Below are 24,605 nucleotides of genomic sequence, written 5' to 3'. Positions count from 1 at the left end.
TGTTAATGCAGCAAGGTAAGAAAACAAAGTAAAAGGTATACAGAGTGGGAAGATACAAAAGTACCTAGCTATAGGCCACTCATTTTCTGAAAAATGGTAAGTTCTTTCTTATACAGTGCTGTTTTCACTCTGTAATAATTCTGCAATTCAAATTTTCCATATTATTTCTTTATCTCAATATAGTCTCTAAAGAGGAATGCTTATTTTAAATATTATGTAAATGGAATTTTTAGTACATACTCAGTCTCATTTTCTGATTCCTCCTCCTGTTTCTGATTCTAAACATTGTAGTACCCCAGGGGTCAGTCCTTGAACCTCTACTATTGTCTACATTTACCTCAACTTGTATTATCTACCGTATCTCAACTTGTAGCTTTAAACACCACTATTTCTTCATGACTCCCTAATATTTACTTCTAGCCCAAACATCTAAACCCAGGCCTCTATTTCCTCTTGTTTACTCAATAACTTAACTTGGAAGTCTAATAGATGTTCTGAACTTAGAATGACTGAAGTCAAATTCCTGACCCCCAGTCCCCAAACCTGATCCTCCCATGATCTTCCCAATTTCTGCAAACTGCAACTCCATTTATTGATAAAAGTCTTTAAGTCACTTTTGACTTCTCTTTCTCAGCCCTAACATGAGCAGATACAGGTGACTTTTCTTCAAAATATATCCATATTGTGACCATTTCTCACCATCACAACATCTATCACTCTAGTCCATCTTCTGCGATAGCTGAATAGCTGGAATCTGCATCCACTCAAACTTACAGTCTATTTCCCACACTGTAACCAAACAGATAAAACTTCAAACCAAAGTAACACCCCAAAGAAATGAATTCAGGCAAGAATCATTAATGGATATCTGCATCAATAAATAATATTATGGCATTGTGATTATATAAGTAAATATGCTTATTTTTAAGGATGAAGTGTTGTATATGCAACTTTCAAATGGCTCAGCAAAAACAGATAGATGGACAGACATAGATAAAACAATAAAGGCAAAAGGTTAACAGCTGCTGAAACCAACAGGTGGGCAAATGGATACTCATACTATTTTTTTCAACTGTTTTGAATGTTTGGAAAATTTCATTAAAAATTTGGGCTGGTGGCTCAGTGGTAAAGAATCCACCTGCCAATGCAGGAGACATGGGTTGGATCCCTGGATCCAGGGAAATCCCACATTCCACAGAGCAGCTAAGCCCGTGCACCACAACTACTGAGCCTGTGCTCTAGAGCCCAGGAATTGCAACTACTGAAGCCCTAGAGCCCGGTACTCTGTGACAAAAGAAGGTACCGCAATAAGAAGCCCGCACCACAACTAGAGAGGAGCCTCCGCTCTCCTCCACTAGAGAAACACCTGCTCAGCAACAAAGACCCAGCACAGCCAAAAGTGAATAAACAAAATATATTTTTTAATTAGGGAAGAAAAATATTTCAAGTCAAATTATGTCTCACTCAAAACCCGATGGCTTCCCATTATATTCAAAGTCAAGTCAAAGTTCTCACAATGGTCTACAATGCCCTGAGTAATTTGGGTCTGTCCCCCAACCACAACTCTTAGCCCTCTCTCCACTACTCACTCCTTTACACCTGTTTCTCAAACGTACCAGGCACTTCTCCATCTGAAGGAAGTATACACACCCTCACTCCATGTGAGACACAACTCGACCTTAACCCTATATTATGCAGCAGTCTCTTCTTCAATCCTTTGTGCTTTCTATGACCCTTACTTTCCTTTATTTTTCCCCATAAATATATCCTACCTTATATATTATATATTTGTCTGTTTTTGTTCATTGGCTAGTCCCCCAGAGTGGTGCCTCTCCATGAAGGTCAGGACTGTTCACTTCTACCCCCAGTACAAAGGACAATACCTAGCACAGAGTAGCAAAATAACTAATATTTGTTACGTGAAGGGAAAAAATGAATATCAAAAAAGGGGCAGCATAAATCGTTTTTTATTATTAATTTAAATGAACATCCATGAAGAGAACTATATTACAAAATCTCCAGTGAAAAACGAGATAGAGGAAACCACATATTTTTCCTTAGAAATAAATCCATTATCTCCACCCTTATGCTTTTCATGCATTAGCAGTTTTCATGATGAAAAATAAAAATTCTCAGTTAGGTTCATAAACCGAAACTCATATTGAAACATCCATGGTTATTTCATGTATAAAAGATCACTTTTATACAAAAAATTTATAGCTTAAAAAACTAGAGTAAAAATTTATGATCCTGAAAAATAAAATTTCAAAATAACAACCTAACTTGGGCAATTGTGGAGTAAAATAACCAACTGATTCAGAATTATAAAATAAGCATATTTAATCCACTTATAAAAAAACTAACAGTGGCTTCCTATGAGAACTGAAGAGGCTGAATGACAAAGATTAGAGAAAGACATACTTTTTACTGTATACCAATTTGTATCTTTTGGTTTTGTATCACATGTAATCAGTTCAGTTCAGTCATTCAGTTGTGTCTGACTCTTTATGACCCCACCGACTGCAGCATGCCAGGCTTCTCTGTCGGTCACCAACTCCCAGAGCTTACTCAAACTCATGTCTATCGAGTCGGTGATGCCCTCCAACCATCTCATCTTCTGTCATCCCCTTCTCCTCCTGCCTTCAATCTTTCTCACCAACAGGGATTTTTCCAGTGAGTCAGCTCTTCGCATTAGGTAGCCAAAGTATTGGAGTTTCAGCTTCAGCATCAGTCCTTCCAATGAATATTCAGGACTGATTTCCTTTAGGATGGACTGGTTGAATCTCCTTGCAGTCCAAGGGACTCTCAAGAGTCTTCTCCAACACAGTTCAAAAGCATCAATTCCTTGGCACTCAGCTATTTTTATAGTCCAACTCTCACATCCGTACATGACTACTGGTAAAACCAAAGCTTTGATTAGAAGGACCTTTGTGAACAAAGTAAGTCTCTGCTTTTTAATATGCTGTCTAGGTTGGTCATAGCTTTTATTCCAAGAAGCAAGCTCTTTTAATTTCATGGCTGCAGTCACCATCTTCAGGGATTTTGGAGCCCAAGAAAATAAAGTCTCTCACTGTTTCCATTGTTTCCCCATCTATTTGCCACAAAGTGATGGGACCAGATGCCATGATCTTAGTTTTCTGAATGCTGAGTGTTAAGTCAACTTTTTCACCCTCCTCTTTCATTAAGAGGCTCTTTAGTTCTTCTTCGCTTTCTGCCATAAGGGTGGTGTCATCTGCATATCTGAGGTTATTGATATTTCTCCCAGCAATCTTGATTCCAGCTTGTGCTTCATCTAGCCTGGCATTTCGCATGATGTTAAACTCTGCATATAAGTTAAATAATCAGGGTGATAACATACAGCCTTAACGTACTCCTTTCCCTATTTAGAACCAGTCTGTTGTTCCATGTCCATTTCTAACTGTTGTTTTTTGACCTGCATACAGATTTCTCAGGAGGCAGATCAGGTGGTCTGGTATTCCCATCTCTGTAAGAACTGTCCACAGTTTTTTGTGATCCACATAATCAAAGGCTTTAGAAAACTCAGCAGTGGCCACAGGACTGGAAAAAGTCAGTTTCATTCCAATCTCTAAGAAAGGCAATGCCAAAGAATATTTAAACTACCGCACGATTGCACTCATCTCACATGCTAGCACCCACTCCACTGTTCTTGCCTGGAGAATCCCAGGGACGGGGGAGCCTGGTAGGAGGCCATCTACGGGGCTGCACAGAGTCGGACACGACTGAAGCGACTTAGCAGCAGCAGCACATGCTAGCAGGGCAATGCTCAAAAATCTCCAAGTCAGGCTTCAACAGTGTGTGAACCGTGAACTTCCAGATGTTCAAACTGGATTTAGAAAAGGCAGAGAAACCAGAGATCAAATTGCCAACATCCGTTGGATCATCGAAAAAGCAAGAGAGTTCCAGAAAAACATCTACTTCTGTTTTATTGACTATGCCAAAGCCTTAGACTGTGTGGATCACAACAAACTGTGGAAAATCAGGTGTAATATTAAGCATAATTTTTATAAACATTGTATGTAAACTTCAACTTCTGGCATGAAATAAATACGTAGATTAACTCTTTCACTGAAAATAATTTAGAATATTATTTTAAAATCTTCTTTAACATATCCAGAAGTTAGGAAAAATTATGCAATATTCACACCAAAGAAACTAAGTCAAGGCAGAAGCCCCCAGAAGTAAAGTGAATACTGAAGCTAACTTTTGCCTTGAGGGCATTTGCCAACTGCCCTGGCTGATTTGGAGATCAGGGGACAAAGTGCTGAGTATTCCCAAGTAGGAATCTAGTTAATGATACCTTGATGAAGCAGGGACTTTTCAAACCAACACCTCACAGTAAAGGTAAACTTGGAAATGTCACCTTCCAAACTTCAAACGCTAGAAAAATCACTGGCTTTAAATCACAATGGAGATGGGGAAAGAAATCCCCCCAGGGGTTCACAACCTCAGTGTGGCTCACACAAAAGATTGCAACCCGTATTCATACAATCTGTAAAGTCCAAGAAAGACCATGCTAAGAATTTAGTTGAAAGTTATTTTAGTCTGGTTAATACTCTTAGGACACCCAAGAGAAGCAGATTGAAAATGCTTTCTGGATAAATCCAAGCCTTATTTTAGGCTTCAAATAATTTTCCACAAAAAAATTTCAAGGGTAATTATAGCTCATAGTCAAAATTATAAAGTATACAAAGAAAGAAGACACCACAAGCAATAGTCAGTGGAAACAAAAGATAACAGAACTACAAACTCAGGTAAGTGAACTACCTATGTTCAGGCTATAAAATCAGTTTGTTTACTAAGAAATAAAAGACCTGAAAATTTAAGCAAAAGAAAAAAAAAGCAGATCCAAATAAAATCAAACCAAACATCTAGAAATTAAAAATATAAACTCAATGGATCAGACTAATAACAGAATAAATCCAGAGGAAATTAATACTAGTAAATTAGAATATAAACATGAAAAGAATTTTCCATAATGCAACACAGAGAAGCTAGAGATGAAACACATAAGAGCATTCCTAGCCACAGCAATCAGACAAGAAATAAAAGGAATCCAATTGGAAGAAAAGAAGCAAAACTGTGACTGTCTGCAGATGCCTCTACACTATATGTAGAAAATCCTAAAGATGCCACCAAAATACTATTGCAATAAATGAATTCCATAAAGTTGCAGGATACAATATTAATACACAGAAATATATTGCATTTCTGAAGTGACTTAGCACAGCATACACTAATAATAAATTATCAGGAAAAAAAAATCAAGAAGACAATTCCATTTACAATTGCATCCAAAAGAATAAAATACCTAAGAATAAATTAGAGACTTGGACTCTGAAAACTGTAAGACGTTGATGAAAGAAATTAAAGACAACACAAACAAATGAAAAAATTGACTGTGCTCATGGACTGGAAGGATTATAGTTGTTAAAATCACTATATTATTCAAGACAACCTACAGATTCAATGCAATCCCTACCAAATACCAAGGGCATTTTTCATAGAACTAGAACAAAGAATCCTAACACCTGTATGGAAATGCAAAAGGTCCTGAATAGCCAAAGCAATGGCAGAAAAAAAGTTGGAGGCATCACGCTTCTTGATTTCAAACTATACTACAAAGCTAGACTCCTCAGAACAGTATGATACTGGCATAAAAACAGACATACAGATCAATGGGACACAATAGAGAGCTCAGAAACATATATATAATGTATTACATTAACTATATAATGTAATTATGTTATTATAATTACACAATTATAATGTATTACATAGTGTACATTATAGTTAATATACATTAACTATATAATGTAATACATTAACTTATATAGTTAATGTATTACAAAAAAGGCAAGAATATACAGTAGAGTAAAGGCAGCCTCTTCAATAAATGATGCTGGGAAAGCTAGATAGCTACATGCAAAAGAATCAAACCAAATAATTTTCTCACACCATATACAGAAATAAACTCAAATATGGATTCAAGATTTAAAATATAAGACCTGAAACAAAAAAAAACTCCCAGAAGAAAACACACGCAGCATACCCTGTGACACTGGTCTCAACAATATTTTTTTTGGAACTGTCTCATTAGGCAAGGGAAGCAAAAGCAAAAATAAATGAGATGAAATCAAACTAAAAAGTTTTTGCACAGTGAAGGACATCATCAATAAAATGAAAAGGCAGCCTACTGAATGGGAAAAGATATTTGCAAATGATATATCCAATAAGGGGTTAATATTCAAAATACAAAGAACTCATACAACTCAACATTCAAAAAAAAAATCTTGATTACACAATGAACATGAATAGACATTTTTCCAAAGGCAACATACTGATGGTCAAAAGGCACATGAAAAGATGCTCAACATCACTAATAAACAAGGAAATGCAAATCAAACCACAGAGAGATACCACCTCACACCTGTCAGGACGGCTGTTATCAAAAAGGCCATAAATGACAAGTGTTCACAAGAATGTGGAGAAATGGAATCTTCTTGTACTGTCTGGGGTTGTAAAATGGTATAGCCACTATGGAAACAGTATGGAGCTTCCTCAAAAAATTAAAAAATAGAACTGCCGCAAGATTCAGCAATTTCACTTCTGGGTAGTCACCCTAAGAAAATAAAAACTAATTCAAAAAAATATATATGCACCTTAGTGTTCACTGAAGCATTATTTACAATAACTAAAACACAGAAGCAACCTAAATGTCCATCAATAGATAAATGGATAAAGCAGCTGTGGTTTATACAGGTACATACATGAGTGTACGTGCTCAGTGGCTTCAATCGTGTCCAGCTCTTTGTGACCCCATGGACTGTAGCCTGCCAGGCTCCTCTGTCCATGGGATTCTTCAGGTAAGAATACTGGAATAGGTTGCCACTTCCTTCCCCAGGGAATCTTTCCAACCTAGGGATCAAACGCACGTCTCTTGCATCTCCTGCATTGCTGGTGGATTCTTTACCCACTGAGCCACCTGGGAAGCCCCACATACAGGCATACAATGGAATACTACTCTGCCATAAAAAAATGAAACCTTGCCATTTGTGACAACATGGGTGGATCTAGAGGGTATTATGTTAAGTGAAGTAAATTAGTCACAGAAAGGCAGATACTATATGATCTAATTTATATGTGAAATCTAAAAAACAAAATAAACAAAGAAAAATGAAAACAGACTCATAGATAGAGAGAAAGAAATGGGTAGTTGCCAGAGGAGTGGTAGATTAGCAAGGCGGGGGTAGGGGATTAGATGAATAGGTTAGGAAGTACAAACATTTAATTACAAAATGCATAAGTCACGAGGATGTAATTTACAGCATAAGGGATATGGTCAATAATACTGTAATAACTTTGTATGGGGACAGATGGTTACTAGACTTATTGTGGTAATCCCTCCATAATGCGTGCAAATGTCAAATCACTAGATGACATACCTAAAACTAACACAATATTGTACATCAACTGCATTTCAATTTAAAAAACATGAGAGTTAAGAGACATGAAAGATAAAAAGAACAGGTCTAACATTTAATTAGACTTCTAGAAGAGGAGAGGAAAAAAGGATAGAGGTACACTATTTGAAGATATAAAGAATGAGTATTGGTTCAATATATATATGATTACTTTATAAGAAACTGCTTTATCTTTTTTCAAATTGGTTATTTCTGCCTTTTTACATCTTTTTAAAAAGTTTTATTCATTTTTTAATTCTCTTTTACATCCTTTCATCATTCTTTAAGCACCTTCTTACTTTCAGGTACAAGATGGTCTAGGATCATCTTTTATATCCTTTCCCCAGCTTGAAATCAGCAACTCTAGTCCCTTTTAGGGGATAACAGTATTTGGAAGCTTCTATTTTGGTACTAGCTATGCTCACTGATATTAAATTATCTAGAGGCATTCTCAATAGACATAGCTAGAGAATGTATGTATGAAAATAGGTATATTTGTGGTAAGACATATACACATACACACATTTCATCTCTGTTTCTATGTGTGTGTGTATTTCCACAGATACAGAAAACCATGTGTTCACAATGATAATCTCTAATTTCAACTTAATACCACAAGCCCATTCTAGGTTTCTTCCTTTCTATATATGTAACTCTATTCCAATAATAAGAAACTTGGTTCCTGTTATCCTTAATGTATTTACTTCCTATTATCGTTAATATACCCTGAACATGAACAGTCTTCCATTCGTAATCAATTCCCCATCATCCCACCCCCACTATGCTCTCCTTGCCATACTTGAACACCAATGCCCCTCACTTGGTCAGAGCTACCTCTACTCTTTGCAAATACTCTCCTAACCCAAGTTCAGTCTCTATTACCCATAACATGATGACACTATTACCTTTCTACATGGAATCCCTGATCACTCTTTTCAGGCTCTTATATCCCCCACCATACCACCCACCACCGACCCCATCCCCTGCTTATGGATACCCTCTCCTTTCCTCACTTGGGCTCTGACGATCAATATCAGGATGCCCTCTCATGTGGATACCATCTTGACTTGATTCAAGCTCTCACAACCTGTGCCAAGATGCCTGCAATATGGACACCTTTCTCATCTTGTTTTGGCTTTGACATTCCACAATGGGACAGAGCTACTGCTTCCATGACCTCATGAAAACATCTTTGTCCCTATTCTACGCTACCCTCACACATAGATGTTCTCCTTACTCCATTTGGATCACCTCTCTACATGGATGTCCCCCCACCGATACACATACCCTCAATATCTGACATTAAAGTGCTCTTTTTACATGGATGTATCATGTAAAAAGCCTAGTATCATCCCTAGGCTCCAACAATCTGTTGGAAATGACACAGAGTATGTTCTCAGATTGTTGTGAACTTAAGCTAAAATTCAATATTTAAGAGATAACTAGAAAGTCACCATTTGTTTGAAAATTATAAAATTTGCTTCCATAAGATCCACAGATCAAAATGTCATCAGAGTGGAAAAGAGAGACTATTTTGAACTAATGATAAGGAAAACACTACATATCAAAAATTTGTGGGACACAGTTAAAGCCACGCTTAGAAGACATTTTTATCTCTAAATGGATACATTAGAAAAGAAAAAACGTCTTTAAAAATCAATGTTTTAAGCATTTATCTCAGAGAGTAAGATAAAGAACAGAAAACTGAATCAAAAAAGAAGGAAGAAAATAATGAGAAGAAACTGATGAATGAAAAAATAAACATACAACAATGAAAATCAACTAAGCTAATGAAAAGCCTAGTTTAAAAAAAAAAAAAAGACTAATAAAATTAATCAACCCTGGTGTGGAAAAGAGAAATCATAAATTACTATAAGGCATGAAAATAGTATACTATTATAAATCATATGGATTCAAAAATAACCAAAAGGGGGACTTCCCTGGTGGTCCAGTGGTTAAGAATCTGCCTGCCAATGCAGGGGACATGGGTTCAGGCCCTGATCCAGTAAGATCCCACATGCAGCGGAGCAACTAAGCCCGTGCGCCACAACTACTGAGCCTGTGCTCCCAGAGTCAGTGCTCTGCAACAAGAGAAGCCATGACAATGACAAGCACACAAGGCACTATAGGGTAGCCACTGCTCGCCGCAACTAGAAAAAAGCCTGCACGCCGACACGAAGACCCAGCGCAGCCAAAATAAATAAATAAATAAAAAGAACCAAAAGGATTTTAAGAAAAACCTGTGCTAATGAATTTTAAAATTTAAAATAAACTCTTAGAAAAATACAAACTATCAAAATTCTTATTAAGAAGAAACATATATCAAAATGAATCCGCCACAGGTATACATGTGTTTCCCAGTGGATTCATTTTGATATATGGCAAAATCAATACAATATTGTAAAGTTAAAAAATAAAATAAAAAAGAAGAAACAGAATAAAAATTCTGAATAGACCTTTATATCTTAAAGAATTTGAATTCATAATTAAGACTTTTCCCATGACAGTCTAGTCCAGGTGGCTTCAACAATTAAATCTAACATTTACGGAAAAAAAAATAACACCAATCTTATACAACATATTCTAGAGAACAGAAAAAGAGGAAAGAAATCTCAATTATCTTTATAAAGCAACCATAACTTAGATAGCAAAAATCTAAAAAAATTAGAAGACATTTAAAGAAAAGAAAATACAGTCTAATCTCCTAATTAATCTAGATGTAAAAGGCCAAGAAGAAATATTAGCAAACTAGATAATACATCATAGTTAAGTTAAAAATTATTCTAGAAAATAATAGTTTAAAACTAGAAAATGAAAAAAAAATAGAAAATCAATCTTCATGACTTTGGTATAGACAAAATTTTCTTCAACAGGTCACACAAAACTCTAACTTTTAAGATCTGACACATCTGACTATATTACAGTGGTCCAGTGGTTAAGAATCCTCCTGCCAGGGGACACAGGTTCAATCCCAGGCCCGGGAGAATCCCATATGCTCCGGGGCAACTAAGCCCATGTGCCACAACTACTGAGCCGTGCGCCACAACAAAGAGTAGCCCCCCTCGATGCAACTAGAGAAAGCCTGCATGCAGCAACAAAGACCCAGCGCAGCCAAAATAATTTCAAAAATAAACTAAAAAATATTTTTTTTAAGAGTGAGAAGTAAGGACATGCAAACAAATCTTTTGAAAGAAGAGAAAAGTGTTACAAATAGTAATTAGAAGAAGGGCTTTTTAAGATGAGAGAGACTAAAGGGATATTTTTGACTACTGATAATAAAGATCCAGTAAAAAAAAAAAATGGAAAAGCTAAAGATGCAGAAAAGACAATAATCTATGGAATTACATCTCTAAGAAAGCAGAGACGTAATTTAGGTCACATGTAGAGGGGTCAGTCTTTGACAGGAGGATGGGAGGAAAAGATAGATGCAGATGAGCCTGTAGAATTGGCATTTGCAAGGAGAGGAAATTTTCATTGAATTGCTCCTATTTTCTCTATGAATTATTGAGGCAAGCTGCAGTAAGGAAGGAGAGGACATCAGAAAGTCTACACAGACAAAAATGTATGAAATAGAAAATAAAGACTGTAGAAGAGTGAACATACTAGAAAAAAATGAGTTAATGACTACTCTGTTGAGGTTGTTTATCATGATTTTCAGGGAACCCTCAAACCTGGTTATGGATCTTTCTTGAGCAATGCTCAGTTGTTTGTAAGTAGTAACAGAGAAAGTGGGGGCTAGAGTTTTGTTAGGAGGAAGGTAAACAAAGAGAGAAGGGCAAAGGGCCTGATCATATATACAAGAGGATTATAATGAAAGTAAAATCTAGGCAGAATAAATCTGAGAGTAAAAATAAAAGGGAACTAATGGAATGGGCTTCCCTGGTGGCTCAGAGGTTAAGCATTTGCCTGGAATACGGGAGACCTGGGTTGGATCCTTGGGTCGGGAAGATCCCCTGGAGAAGGAAATGGCAACCCACTCCAGTACTTTTGCCTGGAGAATTCCATGGAGGGAGGCGCCTGGTAGGCTACAGTCCATGGGGCCGCAAAGAGTCGGACACAACTGAGCGACTTCACTTCACTTCAATGGAATGAAGGTGCTAATGAAATCAAATGAATTTGGAGAACAGGAAGATGTGGCTGATGAATGGGATGTCTGAATTAACAGTTTTAGAAATGGGAGAATTTTGAGTAATTACAAGATCTTTGGACAGAAGTAACATTTTGGCAGCAGAGAAGCAGAAAATGCTAGAACTGGGGCTAAGATGATCTTTGCTTATTAGCAATTAGTTAAGCTACTGTTTCTCACATGACTGCCTAGAGGAAACTAAATCCATATTAAGCATAGTTAAGCAATTACATTCCAACAGAAGCAAATTCAAGTAGATCTATAAATATATACCAGACCAGTTAATAAGAAGCACATGTAACAGTAGGCTGATACAAAAAGGGAAAATAAAGTCCTTCAGTTGTATTTGAATTTAACTCACATCTCTTTTCTCAATCATTACAAGTTGATAATCACCCTCTTCCAGTTTGGATATATAACAATAAAAACAAAGTTATATCTGGCATATCTCAAGTACTATAAGCTTAAGTAATCATTACTATTTGCTCCCCACTATGTGGAAAGGGCATTTGCTGGCTAACAAGTCATTGCAACAAATGCCATTTAAAAACAAGGGATTAATTTCCAAAATATACAAATAGCTCAAAACAGCTCACTATCAAGAAAATAAACAGTCCAATCAAAAAATGGGCAGAAGACCTAAATACTTTTCTCCAAAGAAGACAAAGATATGGCCAACAGTAACAGGAAAAGATGCTCAATAGGACTAAGTCAGAATGGCCATCATTAAAAAAAAGTCCACAAATAACAAATGCTGGAGAGGGTGTGGCGAAAAGAGAACCCTCTTACACAGTTGGTGGGAATGTAAATTGGTACAGCTACTATGGAAAACAGTATGGATAGTCCTCAAAAAATTAAAAATAGAGCTGCCGTATGATCCAGCAACCCCACTCCCGGACATACATCTGCAGAAAACCATGATTTGAAAAGATACATGCACCTCAGTGTTTACTGCAGCACTATTCACAGTAGCCAAGACACGGAAGAAACCTAAATGTCCATTGCTAGATGAATGGGTAAAGAAGACGTGGTATACATACACAGTGGAGCACTACTCAGCCACAGAAAAAGAACAAAATAATGCCATTTGCAGCAACATGGATGGACCTATATAATATCACACTAAGTGAAGTAAGTCAGAGGAAAACACATGATATCACTTCAAGACATATATCTGAATCACTGCTATACATGAGAATAATACAACACTATAAATAAAAAAATAATAATATAAAAACAAAGACAACTAGGATTTTTGGCAATGCAAATTTTATATCTTCACTTGAACAAGTGAGAAATGTCCCCAAGTTATCTTATCCCCAAATTTCAACAAAACTTTAGTTTTGATTTATATAGCAAATTGAAAAGTTTCCTCTCAGTTTAAGTATTTATTTATTTGGCTGCACCAGGTCTTAGTTGCAGCATGTGGGATATTTAGTTGTGGCATGTGGCATCTAGTTCCCCGACCAGGGATCAAACCCAGGGCCCTGTGTCGGAAAGGTGGAGTCTTAACTACAAGACCAGGGAAGTTCCCCTCCTTTCACTTTAAACTGTCACCTTTTTTTCAAAATGTAAATATCTCACTTTTTATTACAAAAATATTAATGTGCTCATTATAAAAATCACAATAAAAATAAGAATCAAAACTCTACCTGCTGGTGTTCTATATAATAAAATACACATACATTTTCCAACCAACGAGATGGTTGGATGGCATGAGTTTGAGCAAGCTCCAGGAGATGGTGAAAGACAGGGAAGCCTGGCGTGCTGCACTCCGTGGGGTTGCAAAGAGTCAGACATGACTGAGTGACTACACAACAACAAAACACAGATAAGACATAAAGCATAAAATGCCAGACATAAACACATTTTCTTAAAATTTGGATGAGTATCAAGCTTTATTCAGCTTCCTAAGAGTTTTAGTAGTTTCTCAACTTATCTAAATTGTTAACCACTTTACCTAAGCAACATCAGAGCTAGTCTCCTTACCTTCTCACAAGTTATAATCAGAAAAGTAGGCACACCATTTATAAACACTAATTAATGAAGCCAAAGACATTAATCTTGCTTGCTTTCAACAAGGGCAGAGGCTAATTAGTAGACTTGTTGGCAGACCAATAGTTACAATTATACTGGCTTTTCCAGTGGCTGAAATTTCTTTTGATGAATGAACAAAGAATTTATAACCTGAATATAGAAAAATTCCTATGAATCAATAAAAAAGACAGAAAACATAAGTAAAGGAAAAAAACTGAACAACTTCATGACACAGGAAATCCAAAAGGTCAATAAACCAGATGATTAATAAACCGAAAGATCAACAAAAAAAACATGCTTATTACTAATACAGTAATTAAAATAATATCACAATGACATATTATACTCATCAGAATGGCAAAAACTTTTAAGAGAAGGCATCTAGTATAGACAAGAATGTGGAGCAGAGAGAGCTCATATCCTGCTGATGGGGATATAAACTGGCACAATCAATTCTGAACAGAGTTTTATCATCTAGAATCAAGCTGAAGATACAAAAGATACAGAAACTCCATACCTAAAAAACCCTAATACTCACATGCCAGAACACATGCATGTATGAAAAAGTTCCCAGCAGCATTAACTGTGACAGCCCCAAAGTGGAAATGAGCCATGTGTCTGCCAACTGAATGAATGAACTGGATGCTTTTGAGTATCAAATGACAAAACAATGCAAGCCATGATTCCATTTATTGATACAAGAATTACAATGACAGCAAACGCAAAGCAGTTGAGCTATTTCAATTCCTGAAAGATGATGCTGTGAAAGTGCTGCACTCAATATGGCAGCATATTTTGAAAACTCAGCAGTGGCCACAGGACTGGAAAAGGTCAGTTTTCATTCCAATCCCAAAGAAAGGCAATGCCAAAGAATGCTCAAACTACTGCATAATTGCACTCATCTCACACGCTAGTCAAGTAACGCTCACAATTCTCCAAGCCAGGCTTCAGCAATATGTGAACCGTGAACTTCCAGATGTTCAAGCTGGTTTTAGAAAAGGCAGAGGAATCAGAGATCAAATTGCCAACATCTGCTGGATCATGGAAAAAGCAAGAGAATTCCAGAAAAAAAAATCTATTTCTACTTTATTGACTATGCCAAAGCCTTTGATCACAATATTGTATGGATCACAATAAACTGTGGAAAATTCTCAAAGAGATCTGAATATCAGACCACCTGACCTGCCTCTTGAGACCTATATGCAGGTGAGGAAGTAACAGTTAGAACTGGACATGGAACAACAGACTGGTTCCAAATAGGAAAAGAAGTACATCAAGGCTGCATATTGTCACCCTGCTTAGTTAATTATATGCAGAATACATCATGAGAAATGCTGGGCTGGATGAAGCACAAGCTGCAGTCAAGATTGCCAGGAGAAATATCAATAACCTCAGATATGCAGATGACACCACCCTTGTGGTAGAAAGTGAAGAGGAACTTTAAAAAGCCTCTTGATGAAAGTGAAAGAGGAGAGTGAAAAAGTTGGCTTCAAGCTCAACATTCAGAAAACGAAGATCATGGCATCTGGTCCCATCACTTCACGAGAAATAGATGGGGAAACAGTGGAAACAGTGTCAGACTTTATTTTTGGGGGCTCCAAAATCACTGCAGATGGTGACTGCAGCCATGAAATTAAAAGACCCTTACTCCTTGGAAAGAAAGTTATGACCAACCTAGATAGTATATTAAAAAGCAGAGACATTACTTTGCCAACAAAGGTCCGTCTAGTCAAGGCTATGGTTTTTCCTGTATGGATGTGAGAGTTGGACTGTGAAGAAAGGTGAGTGCCAAAGAACTGATGCTTTTGAACTGTGGTGCTGGAGAAGACTCTTGAGAGTCCCTTGGACTGCAAGGAGATCCAACCAGTCCATCCTAAAGGAGATCAGTCCTGGGTGTTCATTGGAAGGACTGATGCTGAAGCTGAAACTCCAATACTTTGGCCACCTCATGCGAAGAGTTGACTCATTGGAAAAGACTCTGATGCTGGGAGGGATTGGGGGCAGGAGAAGGGGATGACAGAGGATGAGATGGCTGGATGGCATCACCGACTCAATGGACATGAGTTTGGGTCAACTTCTGGATTGGTAATGGACAGGGAGGCCTGGCATGCTGCGATTCATGGGGTCACAAAGAATCGGACATGATTGAGTAACTGGATTGACTGACTGACTGACTGAAACCCAAAGCAGAGGGCACAGGACATGTGCACAGGAGCTAACCAGAGGAGGGCAGGGATGCTTCATGAGCAGTTAGGATGAGGAAAGGCTCAGCAATGTCTGGCAGAGCTTTCATCTTGACCTGGGTGTTGATTACACATATGGCTGCTTTATAATTATTTGCAAACAACACATATATACTTTTTCTAATTTGGGGTATGCATACTGTATATCAAAAATAAATAATTTTTAAAAATTAGGATGATGACTAAACTTGATGATTGGGTTGATTGTGCCAAATGCAATTCACATGTTCCTTCAACTAGATAGCCCTAAGAAATACTGACCGGTAATGTCCCCAGACTCCTCCAAATTCTGTGGGCTCCACTGTCCTGGTGATTCACAGTGTTGCCCAGGACATGCAGCTATTCCCAGCTCGGGGGCCTGACTGACTATGCACTGGAAACTTACACTGTCATTTTCTTCTTGAAAACTCATTTGGATTGTCTGGTGCTTCCTAAGTACAACCAGAGGAAACATGTGAATATGAAATTTTTAAATACTTCATAGTTGTAACTAATCTGTACTGTATGACATTTGGATGTACCTGATTACTAGGGCTACCTTTAGAATAAGCAGCCAAATCTAGGGGTAAAGGTATATTTAGAAGAAAATAGATAATGGAGTCAAGTAGAGACTATAATTAAAGACTGTCATCTGGAGATAAGTGGGAGATGGTAAAAGTAGAAGCAGTTTCAAAACATTAGAGAGGTATGTGTAACACAATTTCCCCTGACCCGCTAACATAGATGGTGCAGGATTCCCCTTCTGTTCAGTTTTCTCTGAGGTTTTCTGTGCTACTGCTGCTTTCCACTGGTGTAGAAAGCAAAATAATTCAATTTATTATTTTTAAAATAAGTTTCTCTGTTGATTAATAACTACCTAAAGACACTCTAAGAAGGTAAAAACAACACTGTTTATTTCTTTCAACTTGTTACTCAATTAATCTGGAAAGTTAAAATAATTTGACCGTTTCCTAATAATAGCATTAACTATGAAAGTTCATTTTTCGTTTTCATTGAAATTTACTGAAAGATCTAACACAAAATAATTTCTACTATCTTGAGTTTTATTTTAAAAATTGCTCCTGAATATCAAAACTCACAACTTTCTCTATATTTACATGTTTCAAAATATTCTATAGTACTGAAGACACATTTTATTTAGTTGTAGAATGCTACATGATCAAATGGTAAACTGAAAAGAAACTGTACTTAATAGCTAACTAGAGAAAACTTTTAACAAATGGTTAGGGTAAATTGACTGATTATTCAAAATTATCCTCAAGTATTCACATAAATGTTGTCACTTTCACCAGTTCTGTTCAGTCGCTCAGTCATGTCCAACTCTTTGCGACCCCATGGACTGCAGCACACCAGGGCTCCCTGTGATGGACAGGGAGGGACAACCATCTCATCCTCTGTTGTCCCCTTCTCTGGCCTTCAATCCATCAGGGTCTTTTCCAATGAGTCAGTTCTTCACATCAGATGGCCAAAGTATTGGAGCTTCAGCTTCAGCATTAGTCCTTCCAATAAATATTCAGGATTGATTTCCTTTAGGACAGACTGGTTGGATCTCCTTGCAGTCCGAGGGACTCTCACGAATCTTCTCCAATATCACAGTTAAAAGCATCAATTCTTCAGCACTCAGCCTTCTTTATGGTCCAACTCTCACATCCATACATCACTACTGGAAAAATCATAGCTGTGACTAGATGGACCTTTGTCAGCAAAGTAATGTCTCTGCTTTTTAATATGCTGTCTAGATCTGTCATAACTTTTCTTCCAAGGAGCAAGGGTCTTTTAATTTCATGGCTGCAGTCACCATGTGCAGTGATTTTGCAGCCCAAGAAAATAGTCTGTCACTATTTCCACTGTTTCCCTACTATTTGCCATGAAGAGATGGGACCAAATGCCAAGATCTTAGTTTTTTGAATGTTGAGTTTTAAGTCAGCTTTTTCCCACTCTTCTTTCACTTCATAGTGTAGGTTTATTACCTGATCTTGCTGTTTAATAAAAATCATTCTTTTAACTGTTTTTCTTAAAATTTTTCCCTATTATTCCAGTCTATTGAGTAATAACACCATTACTTCAAATACTTAGTAATATATTTGCCAGCAGTGGTTCGATAGATTAAATTATGTATAGTGAAAAATAATAAGTAATTAGCAATAAGATAATAAAAGATCAAAGTAGCTCTCACTTGTATGTCATAATGGTGCTAAGAGATAGCTCGTCCCTGGGATAGCACTTAATTAGAAACTTACGGGTAGCCATGTAAGAGTTAAGGTAAACTTAACAAAACAGTAAAGGGAGGCAGTTTAATAAATTTCCTCCAGTTTTACTTCTCTAAGGAGGTCTTCAGTGGGAAGATTATAGAAGCAGTAGGTAAAAGGTCCCCAAACACCTTACCTTACCATATCTGGCCCATGCTGACTCTTTTCTGCCTTCAACCCATGCACCCATTGCTCCAGTCACATGGAACTAGTTACACAGTAGAAACAGTCCTAACTGCCATAGGTTGTTTTTTATGTTAACACAAACTCACAGATGCCATTTCCTCAGCTTGAATCACCTTTCAACAACCCTTACTTGGCTTTAAATTCATTTAAAGCATTAACTTCAGGAAAATTTTTTGACTCCTTTCCTTCTACTTGTATGCCTCCATAGCATCTTTTTCATTTATTACTCTATAAATATTTATTTTCTTATGTATAGTGTTCACTAGTCTGCAAAATTCTTAAGGGTAAAGACATACTATGCTCAAATGTATTCTCTGTCTCAGCTCTTAAAATTATATAGGCCTCAATAATAATTATTGAGTGTTCTTGAAATTATTTCAAGCTCAAGTAAAAGTCATACTGATACATATCAGATCTGGGTTTTATGGACTCATTATACAATAGATAATGTGGTACTTTATCATTCCTTAATGTGTATTAAAATATACAATAATGATATATTTTATTTGGGAGATATATTGCCTTTTAAATAATTGAGGGGGAAAGTCTAAGTAATAGGATGCTTTACTCTGATTTTTACAGCAAGCAAGAGAAATCTAATACACAACTAGCACATTTTTATGTCATGGTTCCATTATTCATAAGTGCTCAATAAAAACTCAACAACTCAGAAACAGCCCTAAGCAAAAAGATAGCATGGCACCTGTACATCTATGGCTGTACATGTAAGAGTTTCAGGGCTATTTATTAAGATTTTAATTTGAATTTTGTTCTCCATTTACCTCTCTCTTCCACATTCTACACAGAAAACCAAGTCTTCCAGCGACAGGACTAGAAGGGTCAGTTTTCATTCTAAACCTAAAGAAAGGCAATGCCAATGAATGTTCAAACTACCACACAATTGCACTCATCTCCCACGCTAGCAAAGGGATGCTCAAAAATCTCCAAGTCAGGCTTCAATAGTGTGTGAACCGTGAACTTCCAGATGTTCAAACTGGATTTAGAAAAGGCAGAAGAACCAGAGATCAAATTGCCAACATCCATTTGGATCATCGAAGAAGCAAGAGAGTTCCAGAAAAACATCTACTTCTGCTTTACTAACTATCCCAAAGTCTTTGACTGTGCGGATCACAACAAACTGTGGAATACCAGACCGCCTTACCTGCCTCCTGAGAAATCTGTATTCAGGTCAAGAAGCAACAGTTAGAACTGGACATGGAACAACAGACTGGTTCTAAATAGGAAAAGGAGTACGTCAAGGCTGTATACTGTCACTGCTTACTTAACTTATACGCAGAGTACATCATGCAAAATGCTAAACTGGATGAAGCACAAGCTGGAATCAAGATTGCTGGAGAAATATCAATAACCTCAGGTACGCAGATGACACCACCCTTATGGCAGAAAGCGAAGAAAAACTAAAGAACCTCTTGATGAAAGTGAAAGAAGAGAGTGAAAAGCTGGCTTAAAACTCAACATTCAAAAAGCTAAGATCATAGCATCCAGTCCCATCACTTCATGGGAAATAGATGGGGAAACAATGGAAACAGTGGCAGACTTTATTTTGGGGGCTCCAAAATCGCTGCAGATGGTGACTGCAGCCATGAAATTAAAAGATGCTTGCTCCTTGGAAGAAAAGCTATGACAAACCTAGACAGCATATTAAACAGCAGAGACATTCCTTTGCCGACAAAGGCCCATCTGTCTAGTCACAGCTACTAGTTCCAGTAGTCGTGTATGGATGTGAGAGTTGGACTATAAAGAAAGCTGAGTGCTGAAGAATTGATGCTTTTGAACTGTGATGTTGGAGAAGACTCTTGAGAGTCCCTTGGACTGCAACGAGATCAAACCAGTCCATCCTAAAGGAAATAAGTCCTGAATATTCATTGGAAGGACTGATGCTGAAGCTGAAACCCCAATACTTTGGCCACCTGATGCGAAGAACTGACTCACTGGAAAAGACCCTGATGCTGGGAAAGATTGAAAGCAGGAAGAGAAGGGGACAACAGAGGATGAGATGGTTGGATGACATCACTGATTTGATAGAAATGAGTTTGAGCAAGCTCCGGGAGTTAGTGATGGACAGGGAAGCCTGGCGTGTTCCAGTCCATGGGGTCATAAAGAGTCGGACACAACTGAGTGACTAAATTGAACCAGGTCTCTGGGTTCCATTTTTAATGGAAGATCTTTACTGAATGAAAAATAGAAGTCACTCATGAATAATGTGCCTTCTAGCTTTTATTTTTAGGAGCTTGATTTAAAGGCATAACTTTTGAGGCTGTCAGGGAGATTGGGAAAGAGCCTCCCAAATGCAATTTCCCCAGAATGGCCAGGGTTCAGCAATACTGGGATAGTAAATATCTGAATCTTACTGCATAGCAGTACTTCAACGAAATGAAAAGTCCACTGAGGAGAATGGCTACATGGAGCACCTCGGGAAGCTACACTGTATTTCCTGGGGACTCAAGATAAGCTGAGACTTTCATGCACAAACTTGGCCAAAAAATTATAATGTCCTTTTACTTTAAAAAATATACGGCCTTTTAAAATAATAGTATCAGTTATGATCATGATAAACTGCTTACAAGTGAGCCCTCCCCAGTTTGTTTTCCTTTAAAAGGCTCTTAAGATTTTTGGATTGGGGAGGAAAAAGGAAGAAAAGAGAGGGAGCTTCATTCTTCTCCATGGGCTCCCATAATGACTTACGTGAATCCCCATCTTACCAGGTTGGGCAATTGAAAGTCAGATTTAATTTATCGGAAGTAAAATAGTGGAGAAGAAGATGGTGGAGGAGTAGGTGGACGTGGAGTACATCTCTCTCCACAGATGCATCAGGAGTACACTTTCAGACACAGAGGTGCATGCAGAACACCAGCTGAGAGCAGACAGGAGCACCTGACCAGTGGAAGAAAATATACAGAACTACACAGCACCAAGGAACTAGGAGAAAAAACAGGAGTGTTAGTAGGACTGGACCTGCCCTAGGCGGTGGGGGAACTGAAGCAAGGGTCCAATCCCCACATCGGGGCAACTGTCTGAATCAGAGGAGGAACATTTAAGGCAGTAAGTGAAACAGCTGATCTGTGGCAGCCTAAATGGAATGAAAATCAGACAGTCCTTGCCACAGCCATATAGACATACCCCAGAAAGGGATGCAGATCTCCTGGAAGGTGCAGCAGCTGGGGGCTGGAGTTTAGGGATTGTGGTGCAATCCCAGGGCAAGGGCTGCTGTTGACTGAGGAGAGATAAATCAAGGGGCTGTGTGGGAGGAGACTGTGGTAGGAAATGCCTGTGGAGGAAAGCCAGGGAGTCATGGAAGCAAGGCGATATTGCTGAGTCACGTGTAGGGGGTGGAGCCATCACCACAGCCTCTCTCTCCCCAAAGGCCAGCATCCACAGCTGAACAATGGAGAGACTGGCCCAATCGCCTGATGCACTGAATTACAGAGAAGGACCCCACCCAGGGTGCCCCTTTAGTGCCTGATGTGCCGACCTACAGAGTAGGACCCCTGCCAGGGCAGCCCCCCTGTGTGCCTGACCCATGGAACAACAGAGAAGGACCCCAAGCAAGGGAGCCCTCTAAGTGCCTCTAACGGGCAGAGCTATGGAGAAAGACAGGACAAAGAGGTCTTCTGATTGCCAGCTACAAAAGGCTCGAAAAAAGACTGACAGAGCCACAACTCCTGCAGGGGAGGCAGTCCATGTCCCTGCACACTTGGCACCGCCAGGGTCCCCACAAGCCAAGCAGCTGCACCACCTTCATGCTCAACTATCACTGAGGCAGAGCTGCCACAGGGAAAAAATGTCTTGCATCTATGCACGCAGGGTTGCTTTGGTGGTGTCTGACTTTTTGCGACCCTGTAGACTGTGGCCTGCCAGGCTTCTCTGTCAGTAAGGGGGGTTCTCCAGGCAAGAACACTGGAGCGGTATGGGCCAATACTGGTTGCCATACTCTTCTAGAGCACTATATTTCCTGGTGCTCCAGTCACAAACTCCCCTGAGTACCTGGTGCTGCCAGAACCCCTGTAACGCAAGCAGCTGTATCACCTCCACACCTGGCCCTCACACGGGCAAACCCAAGTCTTCCAGAGCAGCCCTCAGAAGCAAACCCCAGTGGACGACCCACATGCAGAGGTGGAAATAAAACCACAGTTGAAACCCAGGGGCAGTGTGGCTAAGGAAGAAGACCCAAAACCTTCCCACCGGCTGTACAAGCTGCAAATCAAATCCACACAATCAACTAGGCAGACTGTGTCTATGGAATATATAAAAGGTCTTTGAGAGCTCTCACAAAAGAAAACGCACTAGTTCTGATAGCTGTGGACATTGGAGGCAAGAATACACAGAAAAAGGACCAGATTAGAATCTGAGCTGACCCCACAGCACGTCCAGAGATCAGCAGTGTTGGAGGGCATCCTAGGGAGGTGAGGTGGACTGTGACTCCCAGCGAGGGAAAGGACTCTGACAGCAGTGACTCAAGAAAAAATTTATGATTCTTATGTTTTGATTTGTTCTATAGAATCTTTTGGATTTTTTTTTCCTTCCTCACCCCCCCTGTTGAAGTTGTTGATTTTATTTGCACTATGAAATCTAATTAAGCTTTTGAGCTTTTTTTCCCTCAGTCACAATTTTTTATACTTGTTATAAACCTCTGCTTCTATGTTGAGCTTTCGCAGTTCTGTGGAGTTTTCCTTTTTTTTCTTTTTAAAATTTTTTAAACCTATTATTATTTTTCTACATTTATTGCTTTGTTTGCTTTTCCTACTTGGAGTTAATCTGTAATGTATATAAATCTTTATCTACCTCTATTTAACTGTGCATGTCTATTCTTTCTTTCCTTTCCTCTTAACATATTTTTAGTTTTATTTTCATAGCTTTATTCACCAATTGGCACCTTGCTTTAGTTTTGTCTTCCAGTTTGTCCTTTAGTTAGTTTTGCTCTAGTAGTTATAATTTTTGGATTCCTTTGTTCACCAGGGAAATCTATTGTACTTTATTTTTGTTGGACTATTTCATTTTGCTTATGGGTATATATGCATATTGGAGAAGGAAATGGCAACCTACTCCAGTATTCTTGCCTGGAGAATCCCATGAACAAAGGAGCCTGGCAGGCTGCAGTTCGTGGAATCCATAAGATGTCTATATTCAGTCACACTTTTTATTGTTGATAAAAACCTCTGCCTCTACTTTGGGCTTTTGCAGTTTTGTGGAGTTTTGTTTTGTTTCTTTTTTTCTTTTTCCATTTTTTCTTTTCTCTTTTCTCCTTTTTGTAATTTTAATTTTTTAAAACCTGATGTATTTTTTTCTACATTTATTCCTTTGTTTGCCTTTCCTACTGTTCTTTTCCGATTGCAGTTAATCTTAAATGTATACAAATCTTTCATCATCTATCTCTACTTAACTTTGCATATCTATTCTTTCTTTCCTTTCCTCTCAACATATTTGTTAGTTTTATCTTCATTGCTTTATTCCTCACTTGACAATTTTCCAGTTTGTGCTTTAGTTAGTTTTGTTCTTAACTGGTAAATATAATTTTTGATTTCCTTTGTTCACCATGTCAATCTACTGTACTTTATTTTTGTTGGACTGTCTTGACTTTGCTCATGCATATATATGTATATGTGTATATTCCATTATTTTAATTATTATTTGCCTGATTTTGTAACTGCCATTTGTCTGGAGTTCATCTTTGCTTTCTCGTTTTTGGATATTTGTTGTAATATCACTTAATGCCATAAAAAACCACTTGGGGAATCTTTGTTCCTGACCAGAGATCAAGCCCTGAGCCTTTGGAGTGGGAGCACTGACTCCAAGACCCTAGACTACCAGAGAACTAACCCTTGGGAGTATCAGATAGTGAGGACTCACACAAGGGAAACCGCTTGATCACAAGACCCAGCATCGCACAACGACCAGTAGCACCCTGTGCAGGACGCCTCATCTAAACAACAAACAAATCAAAAATACAAACCCACTTATCAGCAGATAGGATTATGACCTCACTCAGCCTTGCCCATCAGAGGAAAAACAAACAAACAAACAAGACAAAAACTCAGCACAAATCTCAGCCTATATGAAGCTTATACAAACCACTGAACCAACCTTAGGAGGGCAGAAACCAAAAGGAAGAAAGAACTCAACCCTGAAGTCTGGGAAAAAAAGACCTCAAACACGGTAGGTTAAAATAATGAAAAAGACAGAGAAATACTACACAAATGAAGGAACAAACTAGAAATACAGAAGTTCAAATAAATAAAGAAGAAATGGGCAAACTACCTGAAAA

At 38.1% G+C, this 24,605-nt stretch overlaps 1 protein-coding gene across 2 annotated transcripts in view; it reads right to left on the bottom strand.

Annotated features, from left to right (window-relative positions):
- The window catches only part of PPM1E (protein phosphatase, Mg2+/Mn2+ dependent 1E), a 211,267-nt gene that overhangs the window by 76,194 nt on the left and 110,468 nt on the right, over positions 1 to 24,605 (bottom strand). The window lies entirely within an intron of this gene.

This window comes from Bos javanicus, chromosome 19 (genome assembly GCF_032452875.1).
Source record: "Bos javanicus breed banteng chromosome 19, ARS-OSU_banteng_1.0, whole genome shotgun sequence".
Classification (NCBI taxonomy): domain Eukaryota; kingdom Metazoa; phylum Chordata; class Mammalia; order Artiodactyla; family Bovidae; genus Bos; species Bos javanicus.
Note: the sequence above shows the minus strand (reverse complement) of the source record. Positions and strands in the feature narration are given on the sequence as shown.